Source organism: Pezoporus occidentalis, unplaced genomic scaffold, assembly GCF_034315485.1.
Source record: "Pezoporus occidentalis ecotype Australia unplaced genomic scaffold, CSIRO_AGI_Poc_V1 ctg63, whole genome shotgun sequence".
Taxonomy (NCBI): Eukaryota; Metazoa; Chordata; class Aves; order Psittaciformes; family Psittacidae; genus Pezoporus; species Pezoporus occidentalis.
In genome coordinates, this window is record NW_026915977.1 from 355,199 (window position 1) to 372,500 (window position 17,302).

Below are 17,302 nucleotides of genomic sequence, written 5' to 3' on the forward strand. Positions count from 1 at the left end.
CTCAGTCTCCCCTCTGGCAGGTTAAAGCCATTCCCCTTGGCCTGTCCCTACAGGCCCTTGTCCCAAGCCCCTCTCCAGCTTTCCTGCAGCCCCTTTAGGCACTGGAGCTGCTCTCAGGTCTCCCCTTGAGGAGCCTTCTCTTGTCCAGGCTGCCCCAGCCCAGCTCTCTCAGCCTGGCTCCAGAGCAGAGCTGCTCCAGCCCTCGCAGCATCTCCATGGCCTCCTCTGGCCTCGCTCCAACAGCTCCACATCCCTCTTGTGCTGGGGGCAAAGATGCTGAGGTTTCCCCATTCCTCAAGTAAGGAACCAAACGCTCACCAGTACCATGACACCACAGGGGTTTCTTATCCTGTCCTCGAGCACGTTTCCCATGGGATCACCAGCACTTCCCAGCCAATGGAAAGGTTCCCACCGGGGTCAGGCTGAGCTCATGGGCTGATAAAGCCCCACATGGCATTACCACTGATGTCATCTCCAATCAGTGCTATCAGGGTGGGGACAAGGGCAGGACAGGCAATCCCGACACAAAGTCTGAGTGGGTTCAGGCCAATGTCATCGCTAGGAAGGGGCAGGGAGGGAAGTGTGGGCATGGCAGATGTTATCTTATGTCAGCAACACCCCATGTTTGAGCCCAGGCAATGAAACCAAACAGAAACAGAGCTCAGCTGCACCAACCACAGCCAGCCCATGAGGGCTGAAGAGCAGGGGAAGCTTCAAAGTCAATAAACCACCCTTCAGGGTTGGACACCAATGGTCCCAAGGTGGGTGAAGACCACCAGAGCATCAGCACCTCCTGCCCCAGCCTGACAAGTGGGGCTGTCTCGGGTTACAGTGCAGGTGGGTGACACAGGAGGAGTTTGACCTGGTGGGAGAGGACCTTCTCTTAGGGGTGCCAAGCCCTACCAATCCCAGAAGCACATCCAGCCATGCTTCCCTTTGCCTTTTCAACATCCAGCTGCTGGTTTATGGCTACACCACTCCCAACACATCCTCTGCCATACAGCCAATGTGAAGGAGATGGCCAGGTTGTTGGGAAGGACGACCCAAGATGGGACATGGGGAGAGGTGGTCCATGAGCATGAAAGCTCTCCTAGCAAAGCTGGGTGCCCCCATATCACCTACACATCTCCACATGGGGAGAGCAAAGAATCACAGCATGGTTTGGGTTGGAAGGGACCTTAAAGCTCATCCAGTTCCAGCCTCCTGCCACAGGCAGCGACACCTTCCACTAGAGCAGCTTGCTCCAAGCCCCTGTGTCCAACCTGGCCTGGATCCCACCATCCCTTCCTGGCTACCTAAGCCATGCAGGGTTGGATTTCTTTTGTGTCTGTTAAATACCTCAATTAGAGCATTTTGGGTTAATTCCACCTTGCCCCCAAGCACTTCTTCTGTCAAGGGCTATGTCCTTCCCTGGAGGCAAAGGCTTGCTGGTTCTCCAGGCTGAAGGCCAAATCTCAGTTTAAGTTTTGCTCCAGATGGCACAGCACCCTGCATGCATCAGCTGGAGCATCCAACCTGGCTGAATAAAGTAATAGAGCAAATAACCTGATTTACTCAGGGGCTGTTCGACATGCTCAAGGTCACTCCATTTACACCCACTGTAACACAGAAGTGTTGATGTGAATTCGGGCTATGAATGTGCTGCCAAACCAAACTGAAACAGCAGCAGGATCATAGAATCCCAGACTGGTTTGGGTTGGAGGGACCTTAAAGCTCATCCAGCTCCAACCCCTGCCACAGGCAGGGACCTCTTCCACTAGAGCAGCTTGCTCCAAGCCCCTGTGTCCAACCTGGCCTTGAACACTGCCAGGGATGGGGCAGCCACAGCTTCTCTGGGCACCCTGTGCCAGCGCCTCAGCACCCTCACAGGGAAGAGCTTCTGCCTAAGAGCTCATCTCAGTCTCCCCTCTGGCAGGTTCAAGCCATTCCCCTTGGCCTGGCCCTCCAGGCCCTTGTCCCAAGCCCCTCTCCAGCTTTCCTGCAGCCCCTTTAGGCACTGGAGCTGCTCTCAGGTCTCCCCTTCAGGAGCCTTCTCTTGTCCAGGCTGCCCCAGCCCAGCTCTCTCAGCCTGGCTCCAGAGCAGAGCTGCTCCAGCCCTCGCAGCATCTCCATGGCCTCCTCTGGCCTCGCTCCAGCAGCTCCACGTCCCTCTTGTGCTGCTGCCCACAAGGAAAGGAAAACGCTCATTCTGCTGTCAAAGCCTCAGCTCTGAGCCTGGACCTGGCTTTATTTCACCTTCCTCTGTCCCCCCGCAACCCCAAAGCCACTGCTGGCAGCGAGTTGAGCAACTCAGGCTTGAAGCTCTCCCTCTCTGAGGCAGGAGCGGGGCTGCTGCACCCACGTTTCAGTGGGTGCTGCTCGGGGCCCATGGCCCTGCTCACCGGGGGAGGACACGAGAGGACGCACACAGAGGATGCTCCAGTTTCACTTCTGGCTAATTCGTCCCGTTTCTGGGAAGCTGCTGCATCCCCTTGGCACAGCCTGTGGCTGGGATACGCTCCCTGCAAACTGAATCACCTACAACAACCCAGAAAGAGAAATAGAGGGTAACATCAGCCATAGGAGTAGCTGGTTTCTCTGTCTGGACACACAAAACACTGCCTGAAACCAGCTGAGCCCGCAGCCGCTTGGAAACAAAGGGATGAAGGGGCTCCCTTCAGAGCATCCCCGGGCTCCGAGAGCCCAGAGACAAAGGAAAAGCAGGAGCCAGCCGGGGAAAACCGGGGTGAGGAGGAGGAGGAGGCAGCACACGAGGCGCCGGAGCCGGGCTCGCGTGTTGCCGAACACGTTATCCATGGCAGGAAAGTCGGGATCAAAGGAGCGGAGCGTGCCAGAGCAAGATGTCATCCCCACCTCCTGCCAAAGGTGCGCTGGGGAGCAGGGAATAACCCCTCCCAACGTGCTTCCCCAGGATCCAGCACTGGGACCCATGGAGATCCTCTCTTCCATGCACACAAGATACAACAAGGAGGAGCTGAACTCACCCGAAGCAGCCCCAAACCCCTCACAAAGGGCATTTTTACCCTTTGGATTCCAGTCCCATAGGATCCCATATGTTACCCCCTCCCAAAGCGGGCACAGTGTGGGTACTGGGAGCGCTCGGGACGTGCCTGTGCAGCAGGAACAGCAGCTCCGGGTAACTCCCAAAGCGGCTTTTTCCCATTTCTGAAGCCAAAGAAACCCAGAGCGCCCGGTCCTGGCCCCAGGAACGCAAAGGGATGTGCCTGGTAACAAACAGGGAATGGGGCGATCCACGGACCCCGAGCCAAGTGTGGGGTGGCACCCACAGGAACTCCCCTTAGAAAGGGGGTCCATGTGGGATGGGAGCTTGGGGGGGGGGGGGGGGATATTCCTTATCCCTTTTCACTATCCCAGCCTCTTCCAATGTCACTCCTGGGTGACACTGCCCCACGTCACAGCCTGCTGCCCCTTCCTCTGCCCCACAAGTAAGGACTTTATGGGTCCTAAGTGGCACCTTATGGCACAGCTATAGGGGTGCCGACCACCCCAGCGGCACACCCGGGCACTGCCCTATGTGGGGCAGCAGAGACAGGCTTTGCCCTTCAAGCCCCATCTCCCTATGGAGGTGCTTGCCCCATAGGGGACTGTGGAGCCAAGGAAGAGCAGCCTGTCCCCATGGAGGGTGCTGAAGGGGGGTCCCCCTGCCCCACAGAGGGCCTAAAGGAAAGTCCCAGCCCCACAGAACACTTCACAAGATCCCTGCCCCACTGGGGTGCTGAAGAAGGGGTCCTGCCCCATAGAGCAGTGCATAAGAAGGGCCCTACCCCACAGAGCTGCTGAAGAACGGGTCCTACCCCATAGAGCAACGCACAAGGAAGGGCCCTACCCCACAGAGCTGCTGAAGAACGGGTCCTACCCCATAGAGCAACGCACAAGGAAGGGCCCTACCCCACAGAGCTGCTGAAGGAAGCGCCCTGCCCCATAGCACAGTGCACAAGGAAGGTCCCTGCCCCATAGAGTGGTGCGAAGTAAGCAGGTCGCTGCCTCACAGGGCTGCTAAGAGAGGTCCTGCCCCACAGAGCAGCGCACCAGGAGGGGCCCTACCCCCCAGAGGTGCTGAAGAAGAGACCCTGCCCCACAGAACACCGAACACGGAGAGGTCGCTGCCCCACAGAGGGGCTTGAGGAGGGTCCCTACCCCATAGAGCGGTGCACAGAGAAGCCCCTTCCCCACAGGGGTGCCGGAGGCGGGGGGGGGGGGCTCTGCCCCACAGCACAGCGCACACGGAGAGGCCGCTGCCCCATAGCGGCCCGCGAGGGAGCTCCAGAGTCCTCCGGCCCCCCAGGGGGCTCCCGCCGCCGCCGCCCCGCACTCACCCGCCGCTGTCCCGCCGAGGCTCGCGCCGCCCGCACCGCCCGGCGCCGGGGAGGGACCCGGATGGAGCTGGCCCCGCCCCCCCCACCCCGGCCCCGCCCCCCCACCCCGGCCCCGCCCCCTGCCCGCCCCCGGGCCCCGCCTCAGCGGCCCCTCCGCGCCTGCGCGGGGCGTGACGTCATCGCGGGGGGAGTGAGGGCGGGGCGTGGGGCGCCATGGAGGGACATGGGGGGTATGGGGGACATGGGGACATAGGGACATGGGGGGACATGGGGGGACACATGAGGGACGTGGAGGCAGGAGGAACATGGGGGACATGTGGGGATGGGGGGACACTGGGGCGGGGTGGCGCTGGTGAGGTGTGATAGGGCAGGGAATGGCTGTGGGGACAGGGAGAGGGGATAGGGACAGGAGTGGGAGCAAGAGATGACTGGGGACGGGCTGTGGGGACATGGGGTGGCATTGGGGACATGGAGAGGGGGACGGGCTGTGGGAACATGGGGACATGAGGTGGCATTGGGGACATGGAGAGGGGGACAGGGGCTGTGGACATGGGGTGGCATTGGGGATATGGAGAGGGGGACGGGCTGTGGGGACATGAGGTGGCATTGAGGGCGTGGAGAGGGGAACAGGGACTGGGGACATGAGGTGGCATTGGGGACATGGAGAGGGGCAGAGGGGCTGTGGGCACATGAGGTGGCATTGGGGGCGTGGAGAGGTGGACAGGGGCTGTGGGGACATGAGGTGGCATTGGGGACATGGAGAGGAGACGGGCTGTGGGGACATGGGGACATGAGATGGCACTGGGGACATGGAGAGGAGACAGGGGCTGTGGGGACATGGGGACATGAGATGGCACTGGGGACATGGAGAGGGGGACAGGAGCTGTGGGGACATGAGGTGGCATTGGGGACATGGAGGATGCTGTGGGGACATGAGGTGGCATTGGGGGCATGGAGAGGGGGACAGGGGCTGTGGGGACATGAGGTGGCATTGGGGACATGGAGAGGAGACAGGGGCTGTGGGGACATGGGGACATGAGATGGCACTGGGGACATGGAGAGGGGGACAGGGGCTGTGGGGACATGAGGTGGTATTGGGGACATGGAGGATGCTGTGGGGACATGAGGTGGCATTGGGGGCATGGAGAGGGGGACGGGCTGTGGGGACAGGGACTGTGGGGACATGAGGTGACAATGGGGACATGAGGTGGCATTGGGGGCATGGAGAGGGGGACAGGGGCTGGGGACATGAGGTGGCATTGGGGGCATGGAGAGGGGGACAGGGGCTGGGGACATGAGGTGGCATTGGGGGTATGGAGAGGGGGACAGGGGCTGGGGACATGAGGTGGCATTGGGGGCATGGAGAGGGGACAGGGGCTGTGGGGACATGAGGTGGCATTGGGGGCATGGAGAGGGGGACAGGGGCTGTGGGGACAGGGACTGTGGGGACATGAGGTGACAATGGGGACATGAGGTGGCATTGGGGGCATGGAGAGGGGGACAAGGGCTGTGAGGACAGCAGGGGGGTTGGAACTAGATGATCTTAAGGTCCTTTCCAACCCTAACTGTTCTATGATTCTATGACAGGAGGTGACAATGGGGACATGAGGTGGCATTGGGGACAGAATGGCACCAAATAGAGGGGAATGATGCAGTGGGGATGTGAGGTGACTGGGGACGGGCTGTGGGGACGTGAGGTGGCATTGGGGACATAGAGAGCGGGACAGGAGGTGACGGGGGACAGGGGCTGTGGGGCCAGGAGGTGTCAGTGGTGACCAGAGGTGGCACTGGGGACAGGGATGGGGGTGGCAGTGGGTGAAAATGGGGACAGGGCATGGCAATGGTGACAAGGGCGATGGTGGGTGGTGGCAGTGGGGCCGACAGGGGACAGGAGGTGGCACCATCGTGGTCATCTCCACCAGCAGCTACACCCAGTCGGGTGCATGGAGGGGAGCAGGACCCATCCGTGTCCCCATCAGTGTCACCATAGGATCGTGGAATGGTTTGGGTTGGAAAGGACCTTAAAGCTCATCCAGTTCCAACCCCACTCATCGCTTACGACATCCTGGAATGGCCCCCAGCCAGCATCACCTGCCTGAGACAAGCTCCCACCACCCGGGCAGGCAGGAGGAGAGAGTCCATCCTGCACCTCCATAGGCAGGATCTGCATCCCGATGGAACAGGGACTGAGCGATGCGATGGTAACAGTGCCCCTCTGCACGTGGCTCTAAGCCCTGCAGTCACGATGCTCCTATGGAGCCAGGCTGAGAGAGCTGGGCTGGGGCAGCCTGGACAAGAGAAGGCTCCTGAAGGGGAGACCTGAGAGCAGCTCCAGTGCCTAAAGGGGCTGCAGGAAAGCTGGAGAGGGGCTTGGGACAAGGGCCTGGAGGGACAGGCCAAGGGGAATGGCTTTAACCTGCCAGAGGGGAGACTGAGATGAGCTCTTAGGCAGGAGCTCTCCCCTCCACCGGCTGCAGCTCCGGCTTCTCCCCATGCCAAGCGCTGAAAGAGCAGAACCTGATCTTGGAGTCCGTTCTCTTCCCACATGGGCACTGTCAGCTCCCAGCTCTGCGGGCTCCCTGCTCCCACCCGCATTCCCAGCTCAAGGCAGCTCCAGCGTGCTGGGGCAGATTCCCCCCACAGCGGGAATGAGGCTTCACTTGGTGCAAAACGGGCTCCAGCATCCCGAGGTCAGCGCCAGCGCCGGCTTCAAAGGTGCTGCACGGGCTCCCCCGGCACCTCCACTGGGAATGCCGCTTCCTGCACTGCATGGGGAGAGGAGGTGGCAGCTGGGATTAGTTCATGGTGTTGCAGATCCAAGGGGAACTCGTGTCCAGCCCTGTGAGGAGAGAGGGGATGCAGGAGAGCAATGTTGTTCCCACCACAGGAGAAGCTTCCCATCATAACAGCGCTGGCAAAGTCCATCTGATTCCATCGGGATGTGGATGTGGCCATGAGGCTGAGGGATGGATCCATCACCATGGATGAGCTGTATTCGCTGGATCCTCATTGCAGACTCAGCTAATGACAGCCCTGGCTGCTCTCCTGTGCTCATCCACTATCAGATCCAGCCTTGCCAGCTTCATCCGCCTGACTGGGAAAGGAGATGGAAAATCAGCCTCTCCTTGGACATTAATCATGGGACAGTTTGAGTTGGAAGGGACCTTAAAGCTCATCCGGCTCCAACCCTCTGCCAGGGGCAGGACACCTTCCACTAGAGCAGCTTGCTCCAAGCCCCATCCAGGACTCTCCCCCCATGTAGGAGAGTCATAAAACCCCAAACCATCCCCATGGGCAGGGACCTTCTGCCTCTGGCCATCAGCTGCTTGCAATCAGGCTGTCACTGTGAGTCCCAGTGCTGGCACAGGGCTCCGGGCTCTACTGCTGCTCATGGCAAACAGCTCCCTGGGGGCTAGTGTCCTCCCTGCCTCAGTTTCCCCTCTCGGAAGTGCTGCTGCCTCCGTGGGGACATGGCTGAGAAAGTCCCATTTGTGGGAGGTGAGGGATGGGATGAGCAGGGTCCTGCCTGCGGGCTGGTGGAATGAGTCCTGTGGGATGGGGACACCCAGAACTGGCTCACACTGGGGAGCAGGGACGTGTCTCCAAGCTCTGATTCACCACCCTGACTGTGGAGTGGACCGCGCTGCTCACTTTCTCCCTGCTCTCCTGCTAATAATACCCCCCTTGATGTAGGGGAAGATCCAGTTCTTCCTCACTCAGTGAGTGAAGGCATTTGAGATCTAGCACAGCTGCATGCCTGGACCTTACAGCAGAGAGATGGTCTGGTAAGGGAGGGTGGATCTCTCATTGGGAAGGTGGAAGATGTCTCCTTTCTCTTCTCATTCCTCTCCAGGATCATGGAATCATGAAGTGCTTTGGGTTGGAAGGGACCTTAAAGCTCATCCAGTTCCAACCCGCTGCAGGAGGACTCTTGTTTGACCTTCTCATCACTTGAGTGAGGTCTGTGCTGCTGGCAGGAGAAGATGTGGTTTGGGCTCAACTGTGCTGGCAGCAATGGGCTTTGGTCATCTTAGCATGTGTCAGCAGGACAGAGGACATAAAACCAGCCTACCTGGACCTGGTCAAGAGGACCTTCAACCTCACCAGCCTGGCCACGCCAGTCATACCAGTGTTGTGGATGGGAGTCCTGGTGGGCAGAGGAAGAGATGGGCTCCTGCAGACCATCCCCTTCTCTTGGTCCTAGCACGCATGGTATATTGCTGTGTGGTCCTGGACACCTTCACAGTCCAAGTGTCCTCCTCCAGCTCCTCTGGGTATAATCCTCCTTACTCTTCCCCTTTTCCCTTCTTCATCCACCATGTTTGGTCTCCCCATTCCATGCTTCCTTTTCTCCCTCTTCATTTGAGGTCTCTGGTGGGCAATCCAAGAGGGTGCATGGCCACCGAAGGACTCTTGCTGGTGAACATCAGACACATGCAGAGTGTGCCCATCCCATCTCTGCCTCCCAAGCGGGATGCGAGGAACCTTCCTCCCTGCGTCCCTGCTGCCGTGGCGTCGTTGAGCCGGTAGCACCGGCGTTGCTTCATGCTTGGGGTGCAGGATTGCTTCCTCAGGCCTCTTCTCCACCCCTTCCATGGCATCAGCAGCACTTTGATTTTGCCCCTTGCCAGATTGCTGTGGAGCGGGGTGGAGCAGGGCAGGTTCTTCCTCTTCCTTGTAGCAGGGCGAGATTTGTCTCATGAATGGCTTTGTGAGTCAAGGAACAGCGCTGCTTCTGCAGGGCTTGCCCAGGGGGGGCCCACGTCCTTGTGATCCACATCCTCGGTCCTGACACCCACCCAGGGTGATCTTGCTCTGGGCATCACGGCCAGTGGAGCCAGTGGAGCAGGAATTGTGGTGGCAACCAAAACCCTGCAGTTCTTCCTCTGCATCAGTGTGCAGGATGCTGCCAGGGCAAGGTAGTTTGACAGAATCCCAGACTGGTTTGGGTTGGAAGGGACCTCAAAGCTCCTCCAGCTCCAACCCCTGCCATGGGTAGGGACACCTTCCACTAGAGCAGCTTGCTCCAAGCCCCTGTGTCCAACCTGGCCTTGAACACTGCCAGGGATGGGGCAGCCACAGCTTCTCTGGGCACCCTGTGCCAGCGCCTCAGCACCCTCACAGGGAAGAGCTTCTGCCTAAGAGCTCATCTCAGTCTCCCCTCTGGCAGGTTCAAGCCATTCCCCTTGGCCTGGCCCTCCAGGCCCTTGTCCCAAGCCCCTCTCCAGCTTTCCTGCAGCCCCTTTAGGCACTGGAGCTGCTCTCAGGTCTCCCCTTCAGGAGCCTTCTCTTGTCCAGGCTGCCCCAGCCCAGCTCTCTCAGCCTGGCTCCAGAGCAGAGCTGCTCCAGCCCTCGCAGCATCTTGGCTGTAGGGCTCAGATCCACAGGCAGGGACTGATCCTGCTTTGATGTCCAGCCCCTGGATGTCTGGAGTCTCCAGCTGAGCTCAGTGCAGTCCCTATGGAGAGCCCATTGCTATGGGTGTTTTCCTATTCCTGAGGACAGGAAATCTTTCCAAGTGCTGGCTTTTGGTGCAGGGACTTTTGGTTGCTGGTGGATGCAGGTGGTTTCCTGAGAAGCACTCGGGAATTCCCGTCAGGCAGGCAGACCCTCCTTCACCCCATTACCACCGCTGGGCTCTGCCCCTGCTCCTGGAAAAGGACCCTTATCCAGTCTAAGTGCCCTTGTCCTGTGCAGGATCCGGCACAAGGAAGGAGAGGCAGGGAAGAGCAGAAGATGGGTGGCAAACGGAGAAGTGGATGCAGCCCCAGCAGAGTTGCAGAGGGGAGAGGGCAGGACTGCTCCTCAGCTTCGAAGGTGTATGAACTGCAGAGGAACGGGGAGGAAGAAGGACAAGGAAGGCTTGTCTTTGGAAAGGAAACAAAATAGATCTATAAATAGTAGATGAGAAAGTTCCCTCCGCAGAGGTCAGACCGGTTTGTCCGAGACAGCGAATGCATCTGCACGGTGAGTAATGCATGAAGAATGCCAGGTTGGAGCAAGCTGCTCTAGTGGAAGGTGTCCCTCCCCATGGCAGGGGTTGGAACTGGATGGGCTTTAAGGTCCCTTCGGACACAAACCGGTCTGGGATGCTATAAAATGTGATGCTGTCTGCTGTCGGGGCCACCATGGACCTGTGCCATGTCCTGGTTTGGAATAGGACCTGGTTTGGGTTGAAGGGACCTTAAAGATGCTCCAGTCCCAACCCTGCCATGGGCAGGGACACCTTCCACTAGAGCAGCTTGCTCCAAGCCCCTGTGTCCAACCTGGCCTTGAACACTGCCAGGGATAGAAGACACTCATGGAGCGAACCCATCTGGGTCCTTGCTTGCAACCTCCACTTGTTCAACAGAATCCACCCAAACTGGACGATGGGAGCAAGGGCCACGCACACAAGGTGGGATGAGAGCTCCTCCTGGCTCGGAGCTGCGCTCTGTCTCTGCTGGTATCCGTCTGCTGGCCGGGCCCGAGGGGAGCTGCTCGCAGGAATGCAAGGCAAAAGCCAAACCTGGGTAATGCTTTCCACATTATATTCATGGAGTTTCCGGCAATTTGCTGCTTCGGGACTTCCTGAGCCGGAGCTTGTATCCGTATCTTTGTGTTCAACAGCACTTGGTGCACTTGTGGGGACGGGGTGGGCACATCTGTGGGGTTTCCTTGGGGAGAAAATGGGTCGAAAGTAAGAGCCCCCATTAGAACCTCTGCCCTCATGGCTCTGTTTTAACGTGCTTTAACCGGAGTAAAGCTGTGCACGCAGCGCTGTAACATCCCCTCCTCCTCTGTGCATGTGGAGGGTTGAGCCCGATTCAGCCCCGGGGCCATTGGATTTCCACATGAGGCTGCAATACAGAACATCTGGAGAACATCAGCCACAACGAGACAGGAATGCTGCAAACTAGGAACGGGTCCAGCCTGCCCTTTGCAGGCTGCCTCACACACACACACGGACTCTCACCCCAAAGCTCTGAATGGCTTTGTGCTGTGGGAGCGTTTGGGGTTTGCCGCTGGGATCCATCCCAGGGGTGTTTTGGGGGCGTGCTTGGTCACAGCTGGAGTTCAGCGCTCCTGTGATCTGCTGCCTGCTCTGTCTCGCCAGCATCCCCCCAAGACTTGGAATTTTTAGGGATTTTACACCCCTCTGTGTTGACAATAAAAGGTGATTCCCACCTTGCCAGGAGCAACCACTTCCCTCTAACGCATGGGTTTAGGGATATGGTGGGGTGATGGACCAAAGGTCATCACCACCCCGGGGGTTTGGAGGGCAATTTGCTTTTTGGGGTGTTCTTTTTCTGTGGAAATAGGGATCTTGCAATCACAGCAGGAATCGTGGAATCAACCAGGTTGGAAAAGACCTTTAAGGTCATTGAGTCCCACCATAACCCCAGCACTGCCAAGGCCACCACTAACCCACAGCACTGAGGGCCTCGTCTGCATGGTTCTGCTTCCAAGGATGGTGATTCCACCACTTCCTAAGATCCCATCTCAGTCTCCCCTCTGGCAGGTTAAAGCCATTCCCCTTGGCCTTGTCCAGCCCCTTGTCCAAAGCCCCTCTCCATGTTTCTTGTAGGCGATGACCGAAGCTCTTCCAATCACTTAGCGCTTGTATTGCTGTATTTGGGACCCAGCACGCTCTTTGGTGACCCTCCTGCCCCATGTGAAAGGCAGGTCCTGCTTTAGGTAGCAAAGGTGTGTGCAGAGCAAATGATTTATATCCTGAATTGAGCTAAAAGCAATAAAAAGGGGAAAAATAAACCTGGATCCTCTACAAGAAACATCCCCAGCCCCATTCTCATGGCTACCAATGGCCCCAGGCCAGAGGGGACACTTCACTTGCCTCTTCCATGCCTAAAAGGGACGTGGTGAAGCAGGCATCATATTCCTGCCCTTGGTGTGTGCTGATGAGAGGTAGATGCTGCTCCTCTGAAGCTGCCTTGAAGTCTGGAGTGAGGAAAGTCCCCACCCTTTGTACCAAACACAGCTTCACCTCCTGCAAGTATGGGCAGAGCCGGGCCTCCTGATAGCATCAGGCCAGGAAGCACAGGGAGCAGGCAGAGCCTTCCCCTGGAGCTGACTGAGCCTGGTTGGGATTGCTGGAGAAGGAAATGCCACCCAGAATGGGTCTTCTCTAATCCTACATCCAATGCTTCCCTCTCCAAAGGGGTTTTATGGGTTTTGGCCCTTCTTGGAGCTGTTTGACTTGTGGCTATGGGACATGTTGCCTCTGTTTGTATCATGAGTCAAAGAGGACTGCATCCTTGACTCAGGAAGATGCAGTCCCTGCCCTGAGCATCTTCCAGCTCTGGATGCTTCCTACCCAGCAAGGAAGGAAGGAGCTGAGGACCATTGCTGCCCATGGGTCATTTCTAACCGGTCTTTCTCTTGCAGAACCTCCTCATTGGACCCAGACAACAAAGCACCCTGCAGATAGGGTGCTCTGCTAGCAGCAGCTCAATGAGTTGGTCACCCTGAGCTTCTGGATCTGCCTTTATACCCTATAGGAGTTTGGAGCTTCCAGCACCATCATCCCCCCCTTGCACTAAAACAGGGTGAGAAGGGATGTCTTGTGCCACCTGCAGACAATGCTGTGATGCTCCTGCAAAGCCTCCCTGGCCCTGGTCTGCTATGGAGGAGAATGGGGGGTTTGTTGGGCATCGGTGACACACAGGGACACAGACATCCTTGTGATTGAGCCAGTTGGAAGCATCAGAGCTGGGTTTGCAATGTGAGCCTGAGGAGAGGAACCCAGATGTCTCGTTACCCTGTGCTGTGGGAAATGATCCCAACTGATCTCCTCCGAGCCATCCCAGCCCTGTAATGGGAGAAGGTTATGTCCTCAGCAGGGATTAGAGCTGCTGGTGGTAAATCAGGGTGCAATGACCCAGCTGGGAATCATGGAATCACAGCATGGTTTGGGTTGGAAGGGAGCTTAAAGCTCATTCAATTCCATGGGCAGGGACCCCTTCCACTAGAGCAGCTTGCTCCAAGCCCCTGGGTCCAACCTGGCCTTGAACACTGCCAGGGATGGGGCAGCCATAGCTTCTCTGGGCACCCTGTGCCAGCGCCTCAGCACCCTCATAAGGAAGAGCTTCTGCCTTAGATCCAACCTGAGCTTCCCCTGATTCAGTTTGAACCCATCACCCCTTATCCTGTCGTTACAGTGCCTGACGAAGACTTCCTCTCCAGCATCCTTGTAGCCCCCTTCAGACCCTGAAAGCTGCTCTGACCCCCAATGCTCACAGGTAACAACGTATGGGAGTCCTGTGGCCAAACTGCATCCCTGTGCCTCAGTTTCCCCAGTGTAAAATGTGGGTGAAAACCCTTAAGGGGGATTTCCTTGCTCTTGGATGGGTTTGGGCCTTCCTAGGTAGGGAGATGGGGGTGATATTAAGGTGTTTTTTTTCCATCTGCTATGAAATCCAGGAGAAATCCCAAACCAGAAGCACCTTTACAACATGAAAGTCGTGCCAGGAAAGGGCTTCACCTCTCCTCCCACCCTGACACGAAGTCTATAGGGCAGGAACAGCACTGGGATTCTCCCCATAAGCTCTCTCTGTATTTACCCTCTGGATAAATGGGGAGGCTGGAAGAACCAGGGCTCAGCAACCGGAGTAATTTGCGGGCATAGGGACCCACATCACATCGCTCCCTCACCCCCAGGATCCCCCTGCCTGTCACTGGGCTCTTTGGGAAGGCCATTCACCAGATCCCTCTTCCTGGGAGCAGCCCACATAAGCTGTTGGCTCCGTGATGCTTGGTCCTGCCCTGGTGATGTTTATGTCTGAGCCTGGTGACATCCTGGAAATGAGCTAATCCTCTGCTGATAGCTGGGGAAACTGAGGCACGGCCCATTGGGGTGACCTGTTCTCCCCAGAGACATCCGGCTTCCTGATGCTGTCCTTCTCAGGGCACTGGGGGATGGTCTTTAACATTCCCCTTGGGAATAGAGGGGGAAAGGATCAGCATCTCCCATGGGAAATGGAGAGGAGAGAGCAGGAGGCTCTAGAAAGCCTATTGCAACTGGAGGCCAGAGCTTTGGCTTGAGCTGAATGGGCTCGCTACCTCTGCAGAGCAGGGCTGGGAGGCCTGCAGCTCCATGCTTTGGGAGAGGCTTGACCCAGAAAGCTTGGGATGTGTCCTATTGAGGCCAGCATTGGGTAACGTGGCTCAGGACCTGAACCTGGATGGGGCTCCCGAAGATGTTCTTCACCATCCCAAGGCAGAGCTAAGAGAGCTCATCGCATCCTTCCATGCAAGGTCTTTCCCATGGGATGAAAGGAGCTTTTAAGCTGAGCCTCTTTGGGATCATTGAGGATCTATGGACAAGGCTGGTCCTGAGGAGGCACCTGCCTCCATTCACGTAGCCAGTGCCCTGTTCTGTGCAGGGGTGAGGAGCACTTGACCCAGGCGATGCTTCACCCGCCTCTTTGGCTGGATGCCCTCCTTTCCTGTCAAGCCAGGGTGCATCCATCCAGCTGGCACGCGGGCAGGGAGCTTTGACTCAGCTGCACTTGGCTCCAGCTCTGAAACTCCAACCCAATCCCTGGTGAGAACCTGCTCTTCCCGCTGCAAGGAATGTGCGGGATGAGCCTCGGGTCTCGCTGTGTCTTATTATAACTCTATGAGTGGAGAAACCTGAGCCACCACGTGAAAATCCCCATGGGAGAGGAAAGGGATCCGGATGCTCGGGTAGAGGGGACGCTTTGCTTTGTCCATCTCCACCAGCCATTAAGTGCTTTTGGGGCTGGAGGGTGGTACTTTGCCCTTCCCAGGTTGTATCCCAACCCCAAGGAGGGGTACCCAGTGGCACAGCATCCTCTCACAGCATCCCTGAATCACTTTCCCACTGCTAATCAAAGGCTCCGATGCTGGTGCTTTGATGCCAAGTGGTTGCATAAAGCCTGGGGGTGTCCATGGCTCTGCGCTGCAGCAAGGGCAGGGACGGAAATAGATCCCCCAAATTCCAGCTCTTTGATCCCTGCCTTCCTTTCTGTGGCCATGACAGTGGCCTCCAGTGTGGTACAGGAGGGATGGATGGAGCTGCTGGTCCTGGGGAAGAGGTTATTCCCCTCCATAGAAAGGTGATCACAGGAGCAGTATGGATCAGCACTGCTGCTGTCCCTTCCAGACCTTGTATAGACCATCATGTAGAGCATATAGAACCTCATATAGACCGTACAGGGGGACCTTAATATCCCATAGCACCCATGTCCTGAGTTGACCAGTGAGCACGTGTGGGCTGTTCCCTGTTAAATCCCCATTACGGGTCTCCAAAGGGATGTGACGCGGAGCTGCGGGCTGGGGATGCTCACACGGGTTTGGAGTGATGCGGGATGGGTGTCACGGATGGGATCCCCATAGAGCCCGTTTCCAAAGCCGGGATCTCGCTGCTTTCCGACGTGCGGCTTTGGCCTGGACACTGCCATCCTCTAGCGGCTGCAGCCAGAAGCACAGCGGTGCTGCTGGAGCTGAGACGTCTCCGGGGCTGCAGGCACCGTGCCGGGCTATGGGGAGCATAGGACGGGGAGGACCCCTATGGATGCTCCCCTTTCCCCTTCCTCCACCAATAACTAAAGTCAGAAACACCTTTCCTTGCCTGAAAAGGGCTCGGTGTCCGCTAAAACCTTGTCTTTAAAACGGCTTTGCTCAGGGGTGGATGCTTTGCCCTCGTCCGTGGCAATAGGGCAAATGGGGCTGGTATGTGACCTGCTGAGTGTGGAGACAACAGCACTGCCCTGGTGAGCTCTTAGTGTATTTACCCCATCACCATCTCTACAGATTCTAGAGAGAGACCCAAACCCATTCTTCACTGTAGGCTGGTCCATGTGGCGATAGGGCATGGGGTGATGGGTTCAAACTGAAACAGGGGATATGCAGGTTGGAGATAAGGCAGAAGCTCTTCCCTGGGAGGGTGCTGAGGGGCTTGGAGCAAGCTGCTCTAGTGGAAGGGGTCCCTGCGCATGGCAGGGGTTGGAGCTGGATGAGCTTTAAGCTCCCTTCAACCCAAACCAGTCTGGGATTGTGTGTTTCTATGTACAAGTCCTCACGTCCAGACTGATGTCTGCAGCCGACACCAAGCTCCTCCATGGGCTTATAAAAGGACCCAAAATGCAGCTGGGCCCTGAGCCAGATCCCATCAACCCCTGGTAGGGACACGAGCGTCACAGAGCCTGCGATGTGGCTGGCACAGGATATTTGCTTTGAATCCTGCCAGCGCCGCTTCCCGGCCTTCCTTCCTGTCCCAGACATGATCCCTGCTCACCGCAGGATATCCTGCAGTGATGGATGCAGCTGTCCCAGACACACAGACCTCCCCTGTGCTCATACAGTGGTGGAGAGGGATACGGAAATGGGGGTAGAAGGGGTGAGGGACTGACTGTGACCATGCCTCCCTGCAGGCCGTGATCATGCCCTGAGCTATGATTGCATCTTCTGGCTCCATGATGGGGAATGCATGTTGCTGGATATGCTTTAGATGTGCCTTTTGGGATGCTGACCCCAGTTCTTGCCCAGAGAGGTGGTGAATGCTCCATCCCTGGAGACATTCCAGGCCAGGCTGGATGTGGTTTGGGCAACCTGATGTAGCTGGAGATATTCCTGCTCATTGCATGGAGGTTGGAATAGATGAGCTTTAAGGTCCCTTCCAACCCAACCCATTCTGTGGATCTATTCTTTGATTCTTTATCCCTAACCAGGAGTGCAGAGGTTTGAAATCTCACCCCATTGTTAAAGTTTGGTGCCAACTTGAAGCATGGCTTGAAAATGTAGAGAAATCCTTTATCTTCACACCAGAAATCGGTTTCCTTTTGTTGCACAAAGCAATCCTGGGCTGTGAAAGGACAGCTCAGGAACCAAAGGAAGAAAATCAATTCATAGGGAAATGAATATGGCAATGAAGGAAGAGCAATACACCAGGGATGCAGATAATGTTGGATGTTGGCTGAGATCTGTGGTGCTTTTTATTACTG

The 17,302-nt window shown here is 57.3% G+C and overlaps 1 protein-coding gene across 3 annotated transcripts in view; it reads right to left on the reverse strand.

The window, feature by feature from the left end:
• RNF24 (ring finger protein 24) overlaps positions 1 to 4,412 on the reverse strand; it is a 32,753-nt gene extending 28,341 nt beyond the window's left edge. For 2 of the 3 annotated variants that reach the window (XM_062640126.1, XM_062640123.1), the window contains exon 1: positions 4,338 to 4,412. The gene's annotated coding sequence lies outside the window, so the exon portion shown is untranslated. Of the gene's footprint in view, positions 1 to 318; positions 459 to 4,337 lie in introns of those variants that run through there. The other variant, XM_062640124.1, reaches the window with a different exon arrangement.
• Between the last annotated feature and the right edge of the window lie 12,890 nt (positions 4,413 to 17,302).